Source organism: Mobula birostris, chromosome X, assembly GCF_030028105.1.
Source record: "Mobula birostris isolate sMobBir1 chromosome X, sMobBir1.hap1, whole genome shotgun sequence".
NCBI classification, from domain to species: domain Eukaryota; kingdom Metazoa; phylum Chordata; class Chondrichthyes; order Myliobatiformes; family Myliobatidae; genus Mobula; species Mobula birostris.
This window is the reverse complement of record NC_092402.1, coordinates 16,788,930-16,814,283: the sequence shown is the minus strand read 5'-3', so window position 1 is coordinate 16,814,283 and position 25,354 is coordinate 16,788,930. Positions and strand designations below refer to the sequence as shown.

General features: G+C 46.8%; 1 long non-coding RNA gene across 2 annotated transcripts; it reads right to left on the bottom strand.

Annotated features, from left to right (window-relative positions):
- Positions 1-3,777: 3,777 nt before the first annotated feature.
- Positions 3,778-8,399, bottom strand: LOC140191710 (uncharacterized). 2 transcript variants are annotated; one of them, XR_011883888.1, is made up of 3 exons: positions 8,330-8,399; positions 4,490-4,722; positions 3,778-4,135 (listed from the first exon to the last, which is right to left on the bottom strand). It is a non-coding gene; the product is annotated as an uncharacterized lncRNA (long non-coding RNA). The 2 variants fall into 2 exon arrangements; XR_011883887.1 differs by lacking the exon at positions 8,330-8,399 and adding an exon at positions 7,412-7,584.
- Positions 8,400-25,354: the final 16,955 nt, after the last annotated feature.

The window sequence follows — 25,354 nt, the reverse complement described above, 5'->3', positions numbered from 1 at the left end:
GTGGATAATTCCTGCTTCTTTGGACATTCTAACCCCTCTCCCATTCCCAGTATATGTGCCACCACGTGCCTATGTAGCACAGCCAATCTCTGTCTCCCCTTGCCTCAGCTCGATGGTGACCCTGGCATGGCATCATCCTGTGACTGTGCTCACTGCAACCTTTGGGCTGTCATTGGCCAGTTGTTTTGTCCACGGCTGCGTCCACATCCTGATGCAGGAGAATACTGGTGTTAATGATGAATCTGAGTTGAAAACTGCATACATTCTTTGACAATAAATGTACCTTGAACCTTAATGCAGTCAGGTACAGTTGGTAAGGACAACATTGGTGCTGACATAGTCCTGGTTTCCAAACGCTGTCACCCTCGTCCTTGCCCTTACCACGATGGTCAATGGCCACTCTCCCACACCCCGTAGGAGAACCACCATCTTACAACCTCTGCAGTCAGCTCTCAGGCCTGCACCAGCCATGAACGGTCACGGCAACTGGCCAATGGAGAGGTCTGCTGTGCAATCACTTTCCACAAGGTTCCCTGTCCTGCTGCAATTGTGACAGGTGATCTACCATCCCAGAGGTGAAGCAGCAGGGGAATGAATCACCTGGATTTTCAGTCCGAAATCACGTCTGCGGTGCCGACACCACCTTCATGTCGTCTGGCAAATGGCCGCTGCAGATCCCTGCTCATCCCCATCTGGGACAGTATATCGTTCATCCTCGGCACCTCCCTCCAGTGGAAGAGAACGCCACGTACTATGAGGCAAGGGGCAGGGCAAAACCCAGCCTTGATGCAGAACAATGCTCCAGCAGGGATGTAATTAAAGATCTCGGTCACTCACCCATTTCCCTCCACTGCCCCCCGAAAGGTTCTGAGTGTCAGGTGTAGAGCCTGAACCAACAGCTGACAGGACAGGTTTCTTCTTCCACCCCAGTCCCAGACATCCAGTTGGTCTGGATGTCCCGCACTGATCTTGAGTGCTGGGCCAACTCCCACTTTACCAGAGAAGTGCAGGCATCGAGGAAGCTGCTGAGGGAGCGCCAGCCCAAGGCCACAATGTCCAGAGGGTCCCATGGGTCCAGGTCAAGAGGGATTGGTTCTTCGGAAGGAAGAGGGGTGCTGTTTAGGTCTGATGTGGAACGAGGAGTGAGGGGTCAGGTTCCAGGATTGGACCAAGTCCACGGGCACAGCTTAGTTCCAGACTCCTTCAAAGTGTCCTCCGATTCCGAGTGACTCTGTATGTGTTTTTAGAGGAAGGAGAGAGGAAAGGGCAGAAATGGAAAAGGGAGAAGGCAGAAGGGAATGAGATCTTCTGTATTAAACAATAATGTCTGAGGGACTGGTGGGCTTGTGACAAGTCTGCACCACCATCCCTCCCCCCTGTCCCATCCTCAACAAGCCCCTCACCACCAGTCCACCTCCCCCATGCACCCTCCCTCCCCATAACCAATTCCCCCCACCCTCAAACTAGCCCATCCTCACTGTGACCCCTGCTCCCTCCCTCCCCACCCCCATGTCCCTCACCCTACCCGCTCCAGCCTCAGCCCTCCCTACTCCTTCCGACCTGCCCCAACCCCATCCCTCCTCCCTCTTCACCTCAGGAGTGATCATTCCCTGGTCCTCTCTCCCTGCTATCTCCCAGATAACGCTGCCCCAGGCTACCCCTTCGCTCAGAGAAGGAGCGGCCCCGAGATCCAGCGGGCGTGGCTTTGCAATGAAAGAAAATGTGTGTCGAATAACAGAATCAGGGCCCTACCTGGTGCCCTGGGGCGGGCCGTTCAGCTGTCGGGGGCGGCCGGCCGGCCGACAAGCTGCCGACGGACGGAGACGGGAAACCGGGGCAGCCGAGCAATCTCTTTCCACTGTGTTCCTAGCCATTTTGCAGCTGTGACAGTCCATCTTCAATTCTGATGGATGAGCAGCAAGACACGAAATCTCATTCAGTGGGAACCCGGACAAGCCTTCGTCTCCTGATTGAACATTTTGATTGAATCTTATACAGCAGGACTGCAAAACATGGATTAAATCCGCAAAGGAGCACAGTCGTGCACAGTGCAATGATTCCGGACCTTTGAAATTTCTTTCCACAGAGTCCCCAGTCCTATTGCAGGGGCAGCAGCCTGCTGACACTGAACGTGCAGTCGGGCAAAGAATCATATATAATAGGAACAATGACAAGGCTTCGTTCCCTGCTGGATGCCCCTGGAATCGTAGGTACAGGTACTGAGAGTTTAACACTCCGACTGTCAAACATGGCTTAAATCTGAAATGAGCTGTTTCAGACTCATACTGGTAGGCATGTACGAAACACCAATTTACTTCTGGGTCAAACACACACTTGGAGGACCACACACAGTTTCCGCCTCCATACTCCTCAGTCAGCACTCCAGGAGCACTGTGCACAATTCTCTCCTCCTTGTGCCTGGGTCAGAACCACTGGGAGCACAGTGCATGTATGGGAAATTGGAAAACTTGTTCTTAAACATTCTGAGCTCCTGACACTCTCTGGAATACTAACAGACAGTGAATCATGATGCCATGCCAATTTCTGTCACCCCTTGCCTGTCATCGAGGGGATCCACAACGCGGGATTCTGATCCGATTGTGCATGCCATTGCCTTTGGGGCATCACGGGGCAGTAATCTCTGAACCTCTATCGGCATTCAGCAAAAATGGACAAACTCATCAACCTGGAATATCAATCACATGCAGTGAGGATTAGGCAGTGGGATTGTTGAATGTGGGTTAAATCTGGAAAGGGCTGGAGGAGACCCATACTGGAAACACCATGCCCTTTTCTGTCTCCCGATCACAAGGTCAGACCCACAGGGGGAGTACCATGCACAGTTCCCATCTCCATATCCCATGGGTTAGAACTACACCATAGCCTCCTGCCAATTTGGGAAGTGTGGAAAACTCCTGTTTCTTTGGACATTCTAACCCCTCTCCCACTCCCGGTATATGTGCCACCACGTGCCTATGTAGCACAGCCAATCTCTGTCTCCCCTTGCCTCAGCTCGAGGGTGTCCCTGGCGTGGCATCATCCTGTGACTGTGCTCACTGCAACCTTTGGGCTGTCAATGGCCAGTTGTTTTGTCCATGGGTGCGTCAATGTCCTGATGCAGGAGAATAGTGGTGTTAATGATGAATCTGAGTTGTATACTGCATACATTCTTTGACAATAAATGTACCTTGAACCTTAATGCAGTCAGGTACAGTTGGTAAGGACAACATTGTTGCTGACAGTCCTAGTTTCCAAACGCTGTCACCCTCGTCCTAGCCCTCACCACGATGGTCAATGGCCACTCTCCCACATCCCGTAGGAGAACCACCATCTTACAACCTCTGCAGTCAGCTCTCAGGCCTACACCAGCCATGAACGGTCACGGCAACTGGCCAATGGAGAGGTCTGCTGTGCAATCACTTTCCACAAGGTTCCCTGTCCTGCTGCAATTGTGACAGCTGATCTACCATCCCAGAGGTGAAGCAGCAGGGGAATGAATCACCTGGATTTTCAGAGTTGGAAATCACGTCTGCGGTGCCGACACCACCTTCCTGTCGTCTGGCAAACGGCCGCTGCAGATGCCTGCTCATCCCCATCTGGGCCCAGGAGATGGTTCATCCTCGGCACCTCCCTCCAGTGGAAGAGAACGCCAAGTATGATGAGGCAAGGGGCAGGGCAAAACCCAGCCTTGATGCAGAACAATGCTCCAGCAGGGATGTAATTAAAGATCTCGGTCACTCACCCATTTCCCTCCACCACCCCCGAAAGGTTCTGAGTGTCAGGTGTAGAGCCTGAACCAACAGCTGACAGGACAGGTTTCTTCTTCCACCCCAGTCCCAGACAGCCAGTTGGCCTGGATGTCCCGCACTGATCTTGAGTGCTGGGCCAACTCCTACTTTACCAGAGAAGTGCAGGCATCGAGGAAGCTGCTGAGGGAGCGCCAGCCCAAGGCCACAATGTCCAGAGGGTTCCATGGGTCCAGGTCAAGAGGGATTGGTTCTTCAGAAGGAAGAGGGGTGTTGTTTAGGTCTGATGTGGAACGAGGAGTGAGGGGTCAGGTTCCAGGATTGGACCAAGTCCACGGGCACAGCTTAGTTCGAGACTCCTTCAAAGTGTCCTCCGATTCCAAGTGACTCTGTATGTGTTTTTAGAGGAAGGAGAGGGGAAAGGGTAGAAATGGAAAAGGGAGAAGGGAGAAGGGACAAGGGAATGAGATCTTCAGTATTAAACAATAACGTCTGAGGGACTGGTGGGCTTGTGAGAAGTCTGCACCCTGTCCCATCCTCAACAAGCCCCTCACCACCAATCTACCTCCCCCATGCACCCTCGCTCCCCATAACCAATTCCCCCCACCCTCAAACTATCCCATGGTCACTGTGACCCCTGCTTCCTCCCTCCCCACCCCCATGTCCCTCACCCTACCCGCTCCAGCCTCAGCCCACCCTACTCCTTCCGACCTGCCCCAACCTCATCCCTCCTCCCTCTTCACCTCAGGAGTGATCATTCCCTGGTCCTCTCTCCCCAGCATCTGCAGATTATTTTGTGTCTCCGACACCGAGCACCATCTCTGCCGAGTGCTTCGACCCCGGCCCCGGCAACAGGCAAAGCCGAGGATTTGGGGCCTTCCCCTCTGCAGAGTCTCGATCACACAGTAGCAGCGGTAGCGAAGCAGGCAGTTCAGAAGTTTCTCCAGATGTTCCTCCGTGCTTCTCACGGCTGTCTCTATGAAATCAGGATTGTGCACATTATCCAACTTCGCAAATACACTATCAATTTGGAGCGGCCGTGCACGCTGCGTCGCGCCGCCATCTTCTCCTCCCCTCCATTTACCTTGGGTAACCAATAGCCCTCTTTTTTTCTGAGCTCCATGTACCTATCCAGGAGTCTTTTCAAAGACCCTATCGTATGCGCCTCCACCACCATCGCCGGCAGCCCATTCCACGCACTCACCAATCACTGCGTAAAGAACTTGCCCTGGCATCTCCCCTATACCTACTTCAAAACACCTTAAAACTGTGCCCACTTGTGATAGCCATTTCAGCACTGGGAAAAAGCCTCTGACAATCCACATGATAATAAATGTCTGTCATCTTGTACACCTCCATCAGGTCACCTCTCATCCTCTGTCACGCCAAGGAGAAAAGGCCAAGTTCACTCAAATTATTCTCGTAAGGCATGCTACCTGATCCAGGCAACATCTTTGTAAATCTCTGCACCCTTTCTATAGTATCACATCCTTCCTGCAGTAAGGTGACCAGAACTGAGCACAGTACTCCAAGTGGGGTCTGACCAGGGTCCAATACAGCTGTAATATTACCTCCCGACTTCGAAACTCAGTCCCACGGTTGATGAAGGTCAATGCATCGTATTAGCAAAATGAACCACAACACATTTATCTGGGATGAACTCCATTTGCCACTTTTCAGCCCAGTCTTGTATTCTACCAACGTCCCCCTGTAACCTCTGACAGCCCTCCAACACAACCAACTTTGTATCCTTCACTAACCCATCCCTCCAGTTCCTCATCCAAGTCATTTATCAAAATCACAAAGGGATCCCAGGACAGATCCCTGAGGCACACCACTGGTCACTGACCTCCATGCAGAATGTAACTCGTCTACAACCACTCTTTGCCTTCTGTCGGCAAGCCAATTCTAGATCCACAAAACAGGGTCCCTTTGGATCCCATGCATCCTTACTTTCTCAATGAGCCTTGCATGGGGTACCTTATCAAATGCCTTGCTGAAATCCATATAAGCTACATCTACTACTCTACCTTCATCAATATATTTGGTCACATACTCAGAAAATTCAATCAGGCTCGTAAGGCACAACCTGCCTTTGACAAAGCCATGCTGACTATTGCGAATCATATTATGCCTATCCAAGTGTTCATAAATCTTGCCTCTTAGGATATTTTCCACCAACTTACCAACCACTGAAGCAAGGCTGACTGGTGTATAATTTCTTGGACTATCTCTACTCCCTTTCTTCAATAAGGGAACAACATCTGCAACCCTCCAATCCTCCAGAATCTCCCCCGTCCCCATTGATAATGTAAAGATCATTGCTAGAGGCTCAGTAACCTCCCCCTTCGCCTTCCACAGTAGCCTGGGGTACATCTCGTCCGATCCCAGAGACTTATCCAACTTGATGCTTTCCAAAAGCTCCAGCACATCCTCTTTCTTAATGTCTATATGCTCAAGCTTTTCAATCCGCTGTAAGTCAACCCGACAATCGCCAGGATCCTTTTCCTTAGTGAATACTGAAACAGAATATTCATAAAGTACCTGAGCTATCTCCTGTTTCCTGCACACTTTTCCACTGTCACACTTCATTACTCCTATTCTCTTATGTCTTATCCTCCTGCTCTTCACAGACTTGTAGAATGCCTTGGGGCTATCTTAAATCCTGCTCGCCAAGGCCTTCTCGTGGCCCCTACTGCCTCTCCTAATTTCATGGCTTTTGCTTCCCCTTTATGCAAAGGCACCACATTTACTTTCTTAATTTGAAGTAATTGCTCAGCTAGAAGGTCTGGCACCTTGTTCCCTTCAACCTCAACAAGGGCTGGGACCCATATGAAATGTATACACAACCCTGCAGCTTCAACAGATGTTGTCCAATCTCAATGTAACACCCTAATAGAGGTTTCACTGTTGATGTAATGGTATTTCTGTAGGAGCAGTGTTTGGATTATGGTTGGATTTGGAGATAATAGGTGCTTTGGAATGAGAGCCATCCAATCCGGGGAGCGGGTTGTTTTTCAGTGTGCCTGACATCGGTGTGATCTGGGGTCTTGCTTCGGAGGGACATGAAGAGAGAAGACACTGGAGAGAACTGGTTGCAGGATTCAACCCGGGGGAGGACTATCATTCGATGGAGTAAGGTGCAGAGGTTTATTGAGTATCGGTGAATATAACTTTCAGAAGAGCTGAGCTCCAACTTGTGCACATTTGACTGTTTCATTATAATGGGCCTTTTTTGTCTTTTTCTTTCTTTTCTTTACTAACCCTTCAGTTCAGTTAACATTCATAAATATAATTCATATAATCGCATGCAGCACGCTGTTATTTCTTGGCACTGAGATGTACCAGGGGAGCAAAATACACAGTCTCCACACAAACCGAGGTTTGAGGTGGGAATACCGTCCCAATCTCTTGGATTTGGCAGGACCAGAGTGTGTATTCCCTGGACTAGCACAACCCAGGGAAACCAGGGGTTTTCATCAAGAACAACGTCTGACCTACAATTTAAAGTACATTTTTTAACGGATGTCAAAACAGATCAAATCAGAGCACGGAAGTACATAATCAGGATGTACTTCTCCGGCCCATTCCAAGATTAAAATGATAGCAACCACCTCAGCTGTGAATACAGATACTTTGTATGATAATCCTCTCTCAATAATCACCTGAACCTTTGGAACATAATCAGAGACACCTGAACGATCTGTCACTGGGTCTTTTGAATTAACTGTGATGTGTAAGAATCCACAATGTCTGCCTTGCATGTATTGCTGAATTCCCTGTACCACGGATGTACAATCAATTGTCATCTTGATCTTTTCTTGAAGGCTAAAGTCAACCACCTGCAAAGGGAAAAACCATGGAGTAGTGACAGAAAGGGGTACACCGGGACCATATTTCACACCAAAGAACCCAAGATTTTCTGCCCATTCATTTTCCATCCACCCAAAACAGAATACCTTGCGAATACAGTCATCGCAACATGACTGATGTTGGCAATCTTTTAGGACCAGCTTTATGTCCTCTTACATTAACCCAATAAACCATTGCTAACTGTAAGCTGTGTAGATGTAAAGGTACTTAATCCATTTCCACTAGTAATGCTGAAATTGGGGATGATTTAATAGCACCAAAAAATAATCTCAATGATTGAATTTGAACTTCATCTAACGGGCTTTAAGACCGCTGGTGAGGCTGACCCAGAAGCAATACATTCATAATCAAAGACAGGTTTGATTAAAGCAAAATACATTTAAGTGACCTCCCACTCGTACCCTCATCAGATCCAAATCAGCGACTTGAGCACATTAAAGACATTATTTACGCATCTGCAGATTTTTATTGACATGATCCTTCCAAATTATCCTTGTGTCCATCCACATACCGAGACACTTTATCACTGACTGGACCTCTGATTTAACATGTAAATTGAGATCAATTGTGGGGGCAATGTTCCTTTTAGAACACAAAATAAACAGCTCAAGTTTTCGCAATGGAAAATTTCAGTCCCCACTCATGTCCCCATTTCACTACTTCATTAATAGCTGCTTGCATTTCCCTGACTATATAATTTATATTCCTACCTCTCTCTCACAATGCACCATCATCACCATTTCACGCTGCTCTTTCCGAAGGCCCTGCTCGTTTGTTTAAATCTCGCGCTCACTCTCACGATATCTCAATCCCGCCGAAAGGCTCCTCTCATGCCCGATGACCTCCACAGAAACGGCTGCTCGGCTGCCCTGGGTTCCTGTCTCTGTTCGTCGGCACCTTGTCGGCCCGCCGCGCCCGACAGCTCAACGCCCCACCCCGGGCACCAGGTAGGGGCCTGATTCTGTTATTCGACACACATTTTCTTTCATTGTAAAGCCACGCCCGCTCGATCTCTGGCCGCTCCTTCTCTGCGTGAAGGGGAAGCGGGGGGCAGCATTATCTGGGAGATAGCGGGGAGAGAGGACCAGGGAATGATCACTCCTGAGGTGAAGAGGGAGATGGGGAGGTCGGAAGGAGTGAGGAGGGCTGAGCCTGGAGGGGGTAGGGAGAGGAGATGAGGAACATGGAGATGGGGTTCAAATTCAGGGACACTCTAGAGTTCAGGCGAGGGGTGACAGAAATTCACATGCCATCATTATTCACTGCTTGCTGGTGTTCTTGAGTGGAAGGAAATTAGATTGTTTGAGAGCAAATTTTCCAATTTCCCACACATGCAACGTGCTCCCAGTGTGCTGACGGATGATTCTGAAGGCAGTAACTGTGTGTGGTGTTCCAAGTGCATATGGAAATGGGAATTAAAACTATGTAGAGGTGTAAGAAGCTACAATGGCTGCCTTGCACATATTGCTGAGTTGCCTCTACCATGGATGTACAATCAGTTGTCATCTTGATCTTTTCTTGAAGGCTAAGGTCAAACACTGGCAACCACCATGGGTCCAAGTCAAGAGAACCACCATCTTGCACCCTCTGCAGTCAGCTCTCAGGCTTGCACCAGCCCTGAATGGTCATGGCAACTGGCCACTGGAGAGGTCTGCTTTGCAATCTCTTTCCACAAGGTTCCCTGTCCTGCTACAATTGTGACAGATGGTCTACCATCCCAGAGGTGAAGCAGCAGGGGAATGAATCACCTGGATTTTCGGGGGCAGAAATCACATCTGCGGTGCCGACACCACCCTCCTGTCGTCTGGCAAACAGCCGCCGCAGATGCCTGCTCATCCCCATCTGGACCCAGGACATCGTTCATCCTGGGCACCTCCCTCCAGTGGAAGGGAACGCCAGATATGATGTGGCAAGGGGGAGCGCAAAACCCAGGCCTGATGGAGAAGAATGCTCAAACAGGGATGTAATTAAAGATCTCGGTCACTCACCCATTTCCCTCCACCACCCCCGAAAGGTTCTGAGTGTTAGGTGCAGAGCCTGAACCAACAGCTGACAGGACAGGTTTCTTCTTCCACCCCAGTCCCAGACAGCCAGTTGGTCTGGATGTCCCACACTGATCAAGAGCGCTGGGCCAACTCCTACTTTACCAGAGAAGTGCAGGCATCGAGGAAGCTGCTGAGGGAGCGCCAGCCCAAGGTCACAATGTCCAGAGGGTCCCATGGGTCCAGGTCAAGAGGGATTGGTTCTTCAGAAGGAAGAAGAGTGTTGTTTAGGTCTGATGTGGAACGAGGAGTGAGGGGTCAGGTTCCAGGATTGGACCAAGTCCACGGGCACAGCTTAGTTCCAGACTCCTTCAAAGTGTCCTCCGATACTGAGTGACTCTGTATGTGTTTTTAGAGGAAGGAGAGAGGAAAGGGAGAAGGGAATGAGATCTTCTGTATTAAACAATAATGTCTGAGGGACTGGTGGGTTTGTGACATGTCTGTACCACCATCCCTCCACCCTGTCCCATCCTCAACGAGCCCCTCACCACCAATCCACCTCCCCCATGTACCCTCCCTCCCCATAACCAATTCCCCCCACCCTCAAACTATCCCATCTTCACTGTGACCCCTGCTCCCTCCCTCCCCACCCCCATGTCCCTCATTCCCCCACCCTACCCCATCCCCATGTCCCTCATCCCTCCCTGCCCCATCCCCTACCCCATCCCTCCTCCCTCTTCACCTCAGGAGTGATCATTCCCTGGTCCTCTCCCCCCGCTATCTCCCAGATAACGCTGCCCCCGGCTTCCCCTTCGCACAGAGAAGCAGCGGCCCGAGATCGAGGAGGCGTGGCTTTGCAATGAAAGAAAATGTGTGTCGAATAACAGAATCAGGCCCCTACCTGGTGCCCGGGGAGCGGTGTTGAGCTGTCGGGCGCGGCGGGCTGACAAGGTGCCGACGGACGGAGACGGAGACGGGAACCCGGGGCAGCCGAGCAGCCGTTTCTGTGGAGGTCATCGGGCGCGAGAGGAGCCTTTCGGCGGGATTGAGATATCGCGAGAGTGAGCGCGAGATTTAAACAAACGAGCAGGGCCTTCGGAAAGAGCAGCGTGAAATGGTGATGATGGTGCATTGTGGGAGAGAGGTAGGAATATAAATTATATAGTTAGGGAAATGCAAGCAGCTATTAATGAAGTAGTGAAATGGGGACATGAGTGGGGACTGAAATTTTCCATTGCGAAAACTTGAGCTGTTTATTTTGTGTTCTAAAAGGAACATTGCCCCCACAATTGATCTCAATTTACATGTTAAATCAGGGGTCCAGTCAGTGATAAAGTGTCTCGGTATGTGGATGGACATAAGGATAATTTGGAAGGATCATGTCAATAACAATCTGCAGATGCGTAAATAATATCCTTAATGTGCTCAAGTCGCTGATTTGGGTCTGATGAGGGTGCGAGTGGGAGGTCACTTAAATGTATTTTGCTTTAATCAAATCTGTCTTTGATTATGGATGTATTGCTTCTGGGTCAGCCTCACCAGCGGTCTTAAAGCCCGTTAGATGAAGTTCAAATTCAATCATTGAGATTATGTTGTGGTGCTATTAAATCATCCCCAATTTCAGCATTACTAGTGGAAATGGATTAAGTACCTTTACATCTACACAGGTTACAGTTAGCGATGGTTTATTGGGTTAATGTAAGAGGACATAAAGTCGGTTCTAAAATATTGCCAACATCAGGAGTGTTGAGACTACTGTATTCGCAAGGTCTTCAGTTTTGGATGGATGGAAAATGAATGGGCAGAAAATCTTGGGTTCTTTGATGTGAAATATGGTCCCAGTGTACCCCTTTCTGTCACTACTCCAAAGTTGGTGGTGGTGTGGATAGTGTGGAGAGCTGTCAGAGGTTACAGGGGGACATTGGTAGAATGCAAAACTGGGCTGAAAAGTGGCAAATGGAGTTCAACCCAGATAAGTGTGATGTGGTTCATTTTGCTAAGTCAAATATGATGGCAGAGTGTAGTATGAATAGTAAGACACTTGGCAGTGTGGAGAATCAGAGGGATCTTGGGGTCCAAGTCCATAGGACACTCAAAGCTGCTGGGCAGGTTGAATCTGTGGTTAAGAAGGCATACGATGCATTGGCCTTCATCAACCGTGGGACTGAGTTTCGAAGTCGAGAGGTAATGTTACAGCTATATAGGACCCTGGTCAGACCCCACTTGGAGCACTGTGCTCAGTTCTGGTCACCTCACTGCAGGAAGGATGTGGAAACTATAGCAAGGGTGCAGAGGAGATTTACAAGGATGTTGCCTGGATTGGGGAGCATGCCTTACAAGGATAGTTTGAGTGAACTTGGCCTTTTCTCCTTGGAGTGACAGAGGATGAGAGGTGACCTGACAGAGGTGTACAAGATGACGAGAGACATTGATCATGTGGATAGTCAGAGGCTTTTTCCCAGGGCTGAAATGGCTATCATGATAGGGCACAGTTTTAAGGTGCTTGGAAGTAGGTACAGAGGATATGCCAGGGGGAAGTTCTTTACTCAGAGATTGGTGTGTGCATGGAATGGGCTGCTGGTGATGGGGGTGGAGGCGAATACGACAGGGTCTTTGAAGAGACTCCTGGACAGGTACATGGAGCTCAGAAAAACAGAGGACTATTGGTTACCCAAGGTAATTTCTAAAGTAAGTACATGTTCTGCTCAGCATTGTGGGCCAAAGGGCCTGGATTGTGTTGTTTCTCTGTTTCTAATTAAAAATTCCATTTGATCACTGTGGTAACAAAGTTGGGGTAAGGAAAAGGATGGCATTGGTATGAAAATCAGAGGATGGGGAGAGGTCAACTAGGAGATGGTTATAAAAGGAAGGAAGAAGTTATACTTCCACGTTTACATATTGGACGTAATCGGTTGGATAATTCCTTGTTCAGAATTACTGTGCATGATGCAGGCATTTGTAGGGAGTGCACTTGTCAACAAACAGTGCCGCATAGACTGTTTCAATGCAGTTCCTATGAGGTGCAAAGGAAATGTCAATTGCTAAATTGAGATCTTTAGGACAGACACAGTTAATGTGGAAAGTTGGTTAGGATTTACTGCCACCGTAATGCATAGAAGTGAAGATCTGACTTTCTGAAAAGCAATAGACTTTTTGATAGTACTTGATTTTTATCTTGGAGGGGAATTGAAGTGCGTTAAACATGACTCGAAGTAGAAGAAGAAACTTAACCGTGGTCTTCAAATATCGTGGTTTATCAGGTACTTGACAAAGGTCTTTCAAAAGAAGTCAAGTTTCAGCTGAGTGGTCATCGTATGCGTGGATAGGGTTAGAGTGGGGAGCTGGAGGCTTTGGCAAGAAGAGGTGGAGGCTAAGGTGAGTTTCTGGTGAATTGCTTTCATTCCTTGTCTGTTCGGCCTGGCCAGAGTAGTGAGAATGGATCCAGGGTCAGTGGTGTGTTCTTCATGCCAGATTTGGGAGTTCTGTGAGACCTCCAGTGCACTTTATAATTGCATCAGTGTAAAGTTCATCCAGCTGCACCTCCTTAGAGACCGTGTTGGGGAACTGGAGCTGCAACTGGATGACCTTCGGTTGATATGGGAGAATGAGGAGATGATAGATGAGAGGTTCAGAGAGGCAGTCACCCTTAAGTTGCAGGAGGCAGGTGAATGCCAAGAGACGGATCGAGAAGACAGACAGAACAGAGAATACCCGTGGCTGTTCCCCTCAATAACAGGTATATCACTTTGGATATTGCTGAAAATCTGTCTGAACCACCACCCCTGGCAGTGCATTCCACCACTTACCAGTCCTGTAAAACACTGGTCCCCAACCACTGCGCCACGGACCGGTATCGGGTGGCGAGGAAACGATATGATTTGGTGATATGAGTCAGCTGCACCTTTCCTCATTCCCTGTCACGCACTGTTGAACTTGAACACCCCCCTCCCCCCTTGTCAGCTGGTCTGCAAGAATATTGTCAATTTTTTTAAATTTCAAAATATACTTTATTCAAAAATAAAATTATATACATTAAACCATTCGATGACTCTGAATCCTTTACATACGTTTCCCTTATGGTCTCTAGATATCCATACTTTTGGCCACCCACATGGCACTCCGTTGGTTCACCTTCCCAAACCATTGTTGAGGGGTATACTCCCCGCCACTCGACCCCTCCCACTCCGGCGGGAGAAGAACCCTAAACTGTGGTCCTTCCCCACCGGGCCCTTGCGGTGGCTGCACCAAATTTCAGCACGTACTCCTGCAGCTGAAAATGTGCCAGTCGGCAGCATTCTCCCACGGACATCTCCATGTGCTGGTAGATCATCAAGTTTCGGGCTGACCAAAGAGCATCTTTCACCGAGTTGATGATCTGCCAGCAACACCGGATGTTGGTCTCCGTGTGCGTCCCCGGGAACAGCCCGTAGATCAGAGAGTCCTCTGTTACACAGCTGCTGGGGATGAAACGTGACACCAGCCCGTCCATCCTCCTCCACACCCTCTCTGTGAACTGACAGTGTGCAAAGAGGTGGGTCACAGACTCCTCCTCACTTCAGTCCTCCTGTGGGCAGTGGGGTGTGGAGGCAACGTTCCAGGTGTACAGGAGAGATCTGACTGGGAGAGCCCCTCTCACCGCCAGCCAGGCGAGGTCCTGGTGCCTGTTGGTGAGATCTGGTGATGAGGCATTTTGCCAGATGAACTGGACGGTCCGCTCGGGGAACCACCCCACTGTGTCCATCACGTCCTTCTCCTGCAGAGCCTGCAGGACATTACGTGCCGACCACTGCCTGATGGCCCTATGGTCAAAGGCATTCTCCTGGAAGAACTTTTCTATGAAGGACAGGTATGGCAGCAACGACCAGCTGACTGGGGCGTTGCGCGGGAGTGGGGCCAGACCCATCCTTTGTAGCCAGGGCGACAGGTAGAACCTGGGCACATAGTGGTACTTGGTGCCCATGTACCTGGGTTCTACACACAACCTGATGCAGCCACACACGAAGCTGGCCATCAGGGTGAGGGCGACATTGGGGACGTTCTTGCCCTCATTGTCCAGGGACTTGTGCATGATGGTCCGTCTGACCTGCTCTATCTTGGATCCCCAGACGAATCTGAAGACAGCTGGGGTGATTTCCGAGCTGTAGGAGCGGGGGACGGGCCACACCTGCGCCAAGTACAGCAGCCCTGAGAGCACCTCACACCTGATGACCAGGTTCTTGCCCGTTATCGACAGGGAGCGCCCTCTCCACAGTCCCAGTTTCTGTTTCACATTGGCAGTCCACTCCTGCCAGTTCCTGTTGCACGCCTCGGCCCCTCCGAACCAGATCCCCAACACCTTCACGTGGTCAGACCTGATGGTGAAGGGGACACTGGATCAGTTGGGCCAGTTGCCGAAGAGCATGGCTTCGCTCTTCGTGCGGTTGACCCTGGCCCCCGATGCTAGCTCAAACTGTTCGCAGATGCCAATCAACCTGCGAACTGACCTCGGATCAGAGCAGAAGACAGTGATGTTGTCCATGTACAGGGAGGTTTTCACTTAGGTCCCTCCACTGCCTAGCAGTGTCACCCCTCTTATGCCCTCATCCCTCCTGATGGCTTCGGCAAAGGGTTCTCTGCAGCAGACAAACAAGACAGGGGAGAGGGGACATCCCTGCCTGACTCCAGACCTTATGGGGAAGCTGTCTGTTTCCCACCCGTTGACCTGGACTGCAGTACGGATGTCTGTGTAGAGCAGTCTGATCCACTTCCGGATTCCCTCCCCAAATCCCATTTTGGAGAGCACGTCTGCCATGTACGTGTGGGATATCCTGTCGAAGGCTTTCTCCTGGTCCAGGCTGACCAGGCAGGCGTTCACCCCCGCTGTCCTGCACGTAGGCGATGGTGTCCCTCAGTACCGCGAGGCTGTCTGAGATCTTCCTGCCCGGTACAGCACAGGTTTGGTCTGGGTGGATCACCTGTCCCAGAGCAGACTTGACTCTGTTGGCGATAGCCTTGGACAGGATCTTGTAATCCACATTCAGGAGAGAGATGGGCCTCCAATTTCTAAGTCCTCCCTTTCCCCCTTCTGCTTGTAGATGAGGGTGATGATGCCCTTCCTCATGGACTCTGACATGCTGCCGGCCAGAAGCATAGCGTTGTACACTTCCAGCAGGTCTGGGCCCATCCAGTTCCACAGAGCCGAGTACAACTCAGCCGGTAACCGGTCTGCAGTGCAAAAAATGTTGGGGACCCCTGCTGTAAAATATGTCCCTGTGACATGCTCCCTATGCTTTCGTCCAATCACCTTAAAATGATGATGTCTCATTTTAGCCATTGCCCCCCTGGGAAATAGGCACTGGTTGTTCACTCTGCATTTGTCTCTTAACATCTTGTACTCCACTACCAAGCCACCTCTCATTCTATTTGCTCAAAGAGAAAAGCCGTAACGTGCTCAACTTTTCTTTTGTAAGACATTGGCTCCAATCTTGGTAAATCTCCTCTGCACCCTCTCCAGAGGGTTCCTGTTGTGACTGAACTGAAACTGCTAATTAGGAGCTCAAACTGGGAAATATAAGTCTTTATTCACACAGCGGGGGTCGGGGGGAGGGAGGGGGTTTGAGAGAGAGAGAGAGAGAATATGAGAATGAGCATCCAGGAGAATCAAGCAACATACATAAAAGTTGCTGGTGAACGCAGCAAGCCAGGCAGCGTCTCTAGGAAGAGGTGCAGTCGTGCAGTCCTGACGAAGGGTCTCAGCCTGAAACGTCGACTGCACCTCTTCCTAGAGATGCTGCCTGGCCTGCTGCGTTCACCAGCAACTTTTATGTGTGTTGCTTGAATTTCCAGCATCTGCAGAATTCCTGTTGTTTGCATCCAGGAGAATCGAAGTTATTGTTACTTTTGTTCTTAATAAAGACAAACTTGGCGTCTGCAAACATTGGAACATTTTGTTACTGGACTGCTGCTCAACCCCAATGTGCACAACCAGGTCACCTTCACAGCTTCAGGTTCCGGGTGAACCCCTGGTATTGCTCACTGGGAAATGAAGTTCTTTATTATGCACACATAATAAAACATCTTTCCCTTCCACCCATGAAAGACAAACAAATACAATACTTTGTCCTCATCAACCTGCAAGGAACAAGAATCCTTTCCAACAAAGATATCTCCATTCGTAGCTGGTCTCTTTCCTTTCTTTTTGCTGAATTTTCAGCTGTTCAACATTTCAACTTCAATTGTAATGAGCAACTACAGTCTCTTATGCACTCACCTTCAGTCAGTCTCTGAGATGGTTTAATGGTCCTTTTGGTCTGCTGGTTGTTTCCACAGGAGTATTGCTTGCATTTGCTGTGTTACAATTTGTGTTTTTCTGAGAACTCTGATCAACATGTTCATCTTTTACATATGCTGACCCCTTTGTGTCCTGACAGGTGACGTCACAGCCATGGGTTGGAGCCTGTGGACGTAGATCCATACGGTTCTTTCTCAGAGGTGTTCCTGCTCTGTCTGAATCTGATAGGAATGTGGAGTGACTTCCTCTTGGACGTATCGTGACATGGACCATGTTCCAGAATTGTGAACTGGGATTTGAGTTTGATCTCCAGGCTTCAGAACTGGTAGGCTTTTTGTAGACTTGTCATGATACCATTTCTCTTTTTCTTTCCCTTTCACTTTAGCCAGTTTGACCTAATGTGCTCCTGTGGGTGTCAACATGTTTTCATGCATTGGAAGGTTAGTGTGTTTGTGTCGACCCATCAGCATTTGGGCTGGTGAAAGGGCATTTTGCGGTGGCACACTTCTGTAAATCATTAGACTTGTGGAAATCCTCTCATCCATCTAAGAACATAGGACAGAGAAAACCTACAGCACGATACAGGCCCTTCAGCTCACAATGCTGTGCCGAGCATGTCCTTACCTTAGAAATTACCCAGGGTTACCCTTTGCCCTCTATTTTTCTGAGCTCCATGTACCTGTCCAGGAGTCACTTAAAACACCCTATCATAACCGCCTCCACCACCTTCGCTGGCAGCCCATTCCACGCACTCACCACTCTTTGCGTGAATAAAATGTACCCCTGACATCTCCTCTGTATCTGTTTCCAAGCCCCTTAAAACTGTGCCCACTCCTGCTAGCCATTTCAGACCTGGGAAAAAGCCTCTGACTATCCACACGATCAATGCCTCACATCATCTTGTACACCTCTATCAGGTCACCTCTCATCCTCCGTCGCTCCAAGGAAAAAAGGCCAAGTTCACCCAATCTATTCTCATAAGGCATGCTCCCCAATCCAGGCAATATCCTTGTAAATCTCGTCTGCACCCTCTCTATGGTTTCCCCATCCTTCCTGTAGTGAGGCAACCAGAACAGAGCACAATACTCACAAGTGGGGTCTGACCAGGGTCCTATGTAGCTGCAGCATTACCTCTCGGCTCCGAAACTCAACCACTTGATTGATGAAGGCCAATGAACCGTATGTTTTGTTACCCACAGAGTCAACCTGCGCAGCAGCTTTGAGTGTCCTGTGGACTCGGACTCCAAGATCCCTCTGATCGTCCACACTGCCAAGAGTCTTACCATTCGTACTATAGTCTGCCATCACATTTGACCTACCAAAATGAACCACCCCACACTTATCTGGGTTGAACTTCATCTGCCATTTCTCAGCCCAGTTTTGCATCCTATCAATATCCCCCTGTAACCTCTGACAGCCCTCCACACTATCCACAACACTCCCAACCTTGGTGTCATCAGCAAATTTACTGACCCATCCCTCCACTTCCTCATCCAGGTAATTTATAAAAATCACAAAGAGTAGGGGTCCCAGAACAAATCCCTGAGGCACACCACTGGTCACCGACTTCCATGCAGAATACGACCCGTCTACAACTGGTCTTTGTCTTCTGTGAGCAAGCCAATTCTGGGTCCACTAAGTAAGGTCCCCTTTGATCCCATGCTTCCTTACTTTCTCATTAAGCTTTGTCAAATGCCTTGCTGAAATCCATATGCACTACATCTACGACTCTACCTTCATCAACGTGTTTAGTCACATCCTTAAAAATTTAAGTCAGGCTCATAAGGCACAACCTGCCTTTGACAAAGCCATGCTGACTATTCCTCATCATATGCCTCTCCAAGTGTTTATAAATCTTGCCTCTCAGGATCTTCTCCATCAACTTACCAACCACTGAAGTAAGACTCACTGGCTTATAATGTCCTGGGCTATCTATACTCCCTTTCTTGAATACGGGAACATCTGCAACCCTCCAATCCTCTGGAACATCTCCCATCCGCTTTGATGATGCAAAGATCATTGCCAGAGGCTCAGCAATCTCTTCCCTTGCCTCCCACAGTAGCCTGGGGTACATTTCATAAGATCCCAGAGACTTATCCAACTTGATGATTTCCAAAAGTTCCAGCACATCCTCTTTCTTAATGTCTGTACGCTCAAGGTTTTCAGTCCGCTGTCAGTCATCCCTACAATCACCAATATCCTTTTCCGTAGTGAATACTGAAGCAAAGTATTCCTCAAGTTTGCACTATAATTCTGGTAAATTCTAAGAAGTACTGGTAAATATAGAGCAGCCTCTCTATTCAACAAAATGAGATACAGCAGGCATCAGATGGAGACCCTTTCAGAGGAGAGTGGTCTGCCTTGACCCAACGCTACACGACATCTTATGCGCTAAAGATCAAAGGAAAATTCTCTATTTACAATGCATCCACAATGCTTTCTTTGAACTACACACAAATAGGCCTCCCGCTTCACACCCGCACCACAGACATGTCAGTGAATTTTAATCAGCATTGTCTGGTCTTCCTAATAACTGTGGTTCACAGTTCTTAGGAACCCAGGAGCTGCATTTTAGATTTAATCCACAGTTCATATTGGCATCTGAAGACTGGTGGCTGCAAGTCAGTTGCTGAAATTATTTGCCATATGTGCTGACCCCAAAAACATTCTAACAGAAGCCAAGTCATTGCGTCTGTTTAAAATGGAGGTTGATAGGTTTTTGGTTTGTCAGGTTACAGTGAAAAGGTAGGAGAATAAGGTTGAGAGGGATAATCAATCAGCCATGATGGAATGACAAGAGCAGACTTGATGGGCCGAGTAGCCTCATGTTTTATGGTCTTATGATTTAATTGAAGAAGAAATTAGTCAAGCTGCACCTGAAGTATTGTGTTCAGTTTTGGTCATTCTTCTCTCGCAAAGATGCCACTAAGCTGGAACAAGTCAGAGGAGATTTACGAGACTGTTGCTGGCTCTCATGGGACTGAGTTATGGACAGAGATTGGGCAGGTTTGGACTTTTTGCCTTGGAGAATGAGGGGTGACCTCATACAGGTGTATAAAACCATGAGGGTCACAGAGAGAGTGAATGCGCATGGTCTTTCCCAATGGTTGTGGAATCAGGAACCAGAGAGCAGGAGTTTAAGGTGATAGAGAGAGATTTAATAGGGACCCGAGGGAAAAATTATTAACCGAGCAGGAGGTCCAAATATGGGATAAGCTGCCAGAGAATTTGGTTGAGGCAGCTACATAGATTAACAACATTTAAAAGACACTCAGACAGGTTGATGGATAGGAAGGGTTTAGAGAGCTACAGGCCAAATGCAGGCAGATGGGAATGGCTCAGATGGGGATCCCTCTGCTTCCTCCCGCTCCATTACTCCCCGAACCCCAGATCATCCAAACGAGCTGGTACCATTGGCTCAAGGATGATAAATATTATTAACAGATCTGGCCAAATTGAATTGCCTGATTGGCTTTGGGATATTGATATCACTGAGAAATCCTTCCAGACCGGTTTCTGTGATTGGCTGTGGGACAGTAACATCACCAACTTCATTGACCAAGCCCTTGGCTGTGAGTGCTCCCAGAACTCTCAACTCCAACAGTTTCTGCAGCAATGACTCCTGTGATTGGCTGTTGTGTTGTGCCTCCAGTAATGGTGATTGGCTCCAGAGCTTTGATGTCATCATGCAGGCCAACCAATTTCACCCAATTTTGATAGGTCCTGGGTCCTCCTGCAGCCCCATTGGCTCGTGGTCTGTCTGACTGGTGATTGGTTCATCAACTGTGACACAGCGAAGGGATCCTATCCAGTCTCACCTGTCGATGGTGGGTGGTCCTTCAGCAACAGAATCAGCAATTGGCTCTTATCCAATAACTCCACTGATTATCGGTCCACAGAAGGATAGCTACTTGGTGACCTCATTAGCTGGCATGCCCAGGACCCATCAAATACTTTGGAAGTCCAGTTAAAAATTGCAGTGCAGTACTCAAATCTATTCGATATAAAGGCATGTATTAGTTTTTCAGCTTCATTACATGGCAGAAATGGGCGTACGTTTGCAATATTTGTAACGTGTAGAAATGCTGCTTTGGTTAGTTTCTTTATGTGGGATTAAAATTCAAATCTGAGTCAAGGATAACACCCAGGCTTGTTACTTCTGATTTTACAAAGGGAACCAAGTTCCCAAGTTTATCAAGAAGTATATCTGTTTTGGCTTTGGGACCAACTGAAAGTGTTTCAGTTTTATCTTCATTTATTGTTAGGAATTTATTGCTCATCCATTTGTTTATTGCAGCCATACCAGAAGACAGGGAAGATATGGTGTTATCATCATCAAGCTCATCTGAGATGAACAATTGTGTGTCATCAACGTAACTGTGGAGATCAAGTTTGTGCTCTCTAATGGAGTCTCCAAAGGGGAGCATGTGTAAGGAGAATAGTAGGGGACCAAGACAGTTTCCCTGAACAAAAGTAAAAGTGAATGCAGACAAATCTCAAGGTTGTATATTTTATACATACTTTGATAATAACTGTACTTTGAATCTTGAATCAGAACTGAGAGTCTGTTGGCATCAGTGCTGAGCCTGAGGTTGCTGATGATTTTGGTAAAGCCCTTAAACACCTTACACTCCTTCAACACCTCATTTGATTCATATTGCCTACACCTGATCAGTCATTCCTTCTTCTAAACCTAGGCCTCAACATCACTGCAAAACCAAGGTTCCCTAAACGTGTTAGCCTTGCCTTTTATTCCAACAGGAACATGCAAGTTCCTACTTTCAATATTTCACTTATGAGGATGTTGCAGTTGCAGGGGAAGTGTGTAATAGAGGGGGAGGGTAGTGGATGGGAGTGGATCTGGGAGTCCAAAGTGAATGGTCCCTGCAAAACCCCGTGATATCCTTACACTGGAAAGAGGGCAAAGGAGATTTCCAGTGATGTTGCTGGGACTGAGTTGTGGAGGGAGTTTGAACGGGTTGACTCTATCTTCCTTGGGTTGAGGAGAACAATGAGGGATCTTGTAGAGGTGTATAAAATCATTGGTTAATTGATTTACTATTGTCCCACGAACTGAGGTGCAATGAAGTCAAGTCAAGTCACTTTTTATTGTCATTTCGACCATAACTGCTGGTACAATACACAGTAAAAATGAGACAATGTTTTTCAGGACCATGGTGCTACATGAACAATACAAAAACTACACTGAACTACGTGACAAAAACAACACAAAACTACACTAGACTACAGACCTACCCAGGACTGCATAAAGTGCACAAAACAGTGCAGGCATTACAATAAATAATACACAAGACAGTAGGCACAGTAGAGGGCAGTAGGTTGGTGTCAGTCCAGGCTCTGGGTAGTGAGGATTTTTTTTTTTTTTTTTAATTTTATTTTTACTTGGATAAGGAATTCACAAATATCATGTACTTTTTTCACACACATAACCTTTTCCATTTTTTATATCTATAAAACTACAATTATTTATACATTCTTAAGTACACATTGAGATGATATAAAAGGAAAATAAACATTTAAATAGATAATAATGTACTGTGGTAAATCTAACCTATTAGGCTAAGTAATGGAATTAGTTGTTAAGAAAAATAGTAATAATAGTTTCCATATAACCCTTCTGGACCATTTCCACTGGTCCAAAATGTTGTACATAAGCCTATGTAGCAACCATTGTAGGTGTTTATATCCTAATTTGTTCATGCTTGCTTCTGCCCGCAGACATAATTATCCAATCCCTATGTACTTATTTACTTAATTTTTTCATTTTTTTTATCCCTTTCCCAAATCTTTCCCTTCACTTGTGTTAATTCTCTATTTTCCAAAAGAAAACAAAAAAAACAAACATTTAGACTAGGGGTGCTTATGTTAGCAATATTACTGTGTTGATGAGAAGAGCAGTATAAATCATTAGGAGAGTCATCTAAAGTCTGCTCGCATTGGGGTTATATATTCAATCCATTTATTCCAGATTTGATAAAATTTTTCTTTTTGCGTTCTCAGGGAGTAAGTCAACTTTTCCATTTTAAATATTTCCAAGATAATTTCGTACCAATCTTCTAATGTAGGTGGTATTGGATTTAGCCATTTTCTAGTGATTGATTTCTTACTTGCCGCTAAGAGGGCCTGCAGCAACTTTATATCTTCCTTCTGTTCAAGAAACAATACATGCCCCAAATAGAGCGTCTCAAAGTTCAGAGGTATCTGGGACCTAAGTACCTTAACTAATGTTCTATGAATACCTTTCCAAAATAGACTTAATTTAGGGCAATCCCAAAAAATATGAAAATGATTTGCCTCCTTGGAGCCGCACCTTCTCCAACACATCACATTTGTATCTTTATATTTTTCCTGATATGGGGTCTTGAAGTATCTTATAATATTTTTCCAACAATGTTCTCTCCAAGTCAAAGAATTAGTCGAGGACCATTGAAAGCTGCAGATTTTCCCCCAAGCCTCCTCTGAAAGTACCAACCCCGCTTCTTTCTCCCACTTCTCTTTAATATACAGTGTATTTACATTTTTAGCATGGGAGAGTGCATTATATACTCGAGAAACTGATTTACTAGGTATTGAACTGCAAGCCGAATTCAGAATCTTGAAAAATTCTAATTCTACTGTTGATAGGTCTGTATATCTACAACTCTGGTTAACATAGTTTCGTACTTGAAGGTACCTAAAAAAGTCATTATGTTCTAGGCCATGTTTGTCCTGCAGGATTTGGAAACTTTGTAATACTCTTTTATCTATAAATGAGAGGTAGGTTGTAAGACCTTTCTTTATCCATAGCTCAAATCTTTTATCTCCTCTGTTGGGAAGGAATTCAGTATCATATGCACACCATCTAAAGAGTTTTAACATGTTATTAATTCCACATTCTGCCATACTTTTAATGTAAGATTTATCCAAGCGTTTTTAAATTTTTCCAACTGGGCCATCAATCCTTTGTCAGCTATTGAGGCCTGAAGAGGAAAACTGTCAACTAATCCAAATTCTATTTCCTTCCATCTAGCCTTATATTCCCTATTACACCAATATAACAGAGGGGTTATCTGTGAGGCATAAAAATAATTTCTCAGGCAAGGAAGAACCATACCTCCTCCTTCCTTCCTGAACTGTAAGGTGTTATATCGAATTCTAGGTTTCTTTCCTTGCCAAATGAAGCGGGAAATCCATTTGTCCCATTCCCTGAATTGATTATCATCCACCTCCACCGGTAAAGTACGGAAAAGATACAATAACCGAGGAAGAATATTCATTTTTATAGTATTTATCCTTGAATTTAAACTTAAAAAGGGGATAAGATTCCATCTATGCATATCTGCTTTTATCTCTGAGATTAATGGCCCATAATTTACCTGTGACAGTGTTGAAAGATCCTTCGGCAGGGTTATTCCTAAATATTTTAATGATTTAGCTTCCCACTTAAGATCATATGTATCCTGCAATTTTTTGGATGGTGTATAATTTAGGGACATAACCTGCGTTTTCTTTACATTTATTTTATAACCTGATATTTTCCCAAAGTCACCCAACAGTGTAAACAATCCTATAAATGATTTTTCTGGTTCACTCAGATAGACCAAAACATCATCTGCGAATAATGCCACTTTCTGTTCAATCCCTGCCACCTTGATACCTTTTACGATTTCGCTCTGTCTTATTAGTTGGGCAAGCGGTTCAATATATAGCGCAAAAAGGAGAGGAGAAATTGGGCATCCCTGTCTGGTGCCTCTCTCTAAGATGAAGGAGTCAGAGAGGTCCCCATTTATCTTAATTCGGGCTGTAGGGCTGTCATATAGAGTCTGAATTACTTTAATAAACTTTTCTTGAAAGCCGAATCTTCCTAACACTCTGTATAGGAATGCCCAACTAACCGAATCAAAAGCTTTCTCAGCATCCAATCCTACTACCATTGTCTCTGTCTCGTTCTTATTAACCTGTTCTAATATGTGCAGAGTTCTCCTTATGTTGTCCTGTGTTTGTCTTTGTTGAATAAATCCAGTCTGGTCTAAATGGATTAGGCCAGGTAAAAGCTTTTCCAATCTGAGCGCTAATATAAATAGTTTAAGTTAAGAACATTAATTGGCCGATAATTGCCACATTCTAGTTTATCTTTACCCTCTTTAGGAATAACTGAAATAATTGCTTCTCTCCAGGAAGGTGGAGTTTCTCCTCTCTGCAAGATCCAATTAAAGGTGTTAAGTAGTAATGGGGCTAACTGTGTCTTCAGGGACTTGTACCACTCTGAGGTAAACCCATCAGAACCCGGGGACTTTCCAGCCTTTAACCTAGAGATGGCCACGTTCAGTTCTTTGACAGTTACTGGTTCTAATAAACTTTCATTTTGTAAATCTGTAAGTTTAGGTAGATCTAAAGAATTCAATACACTGTCTATATAGGGCTCATTGGGGGCCTGGGGTTGGGAGTACAGCTCTCGATAATACGTTTCAACACTCTCTTGA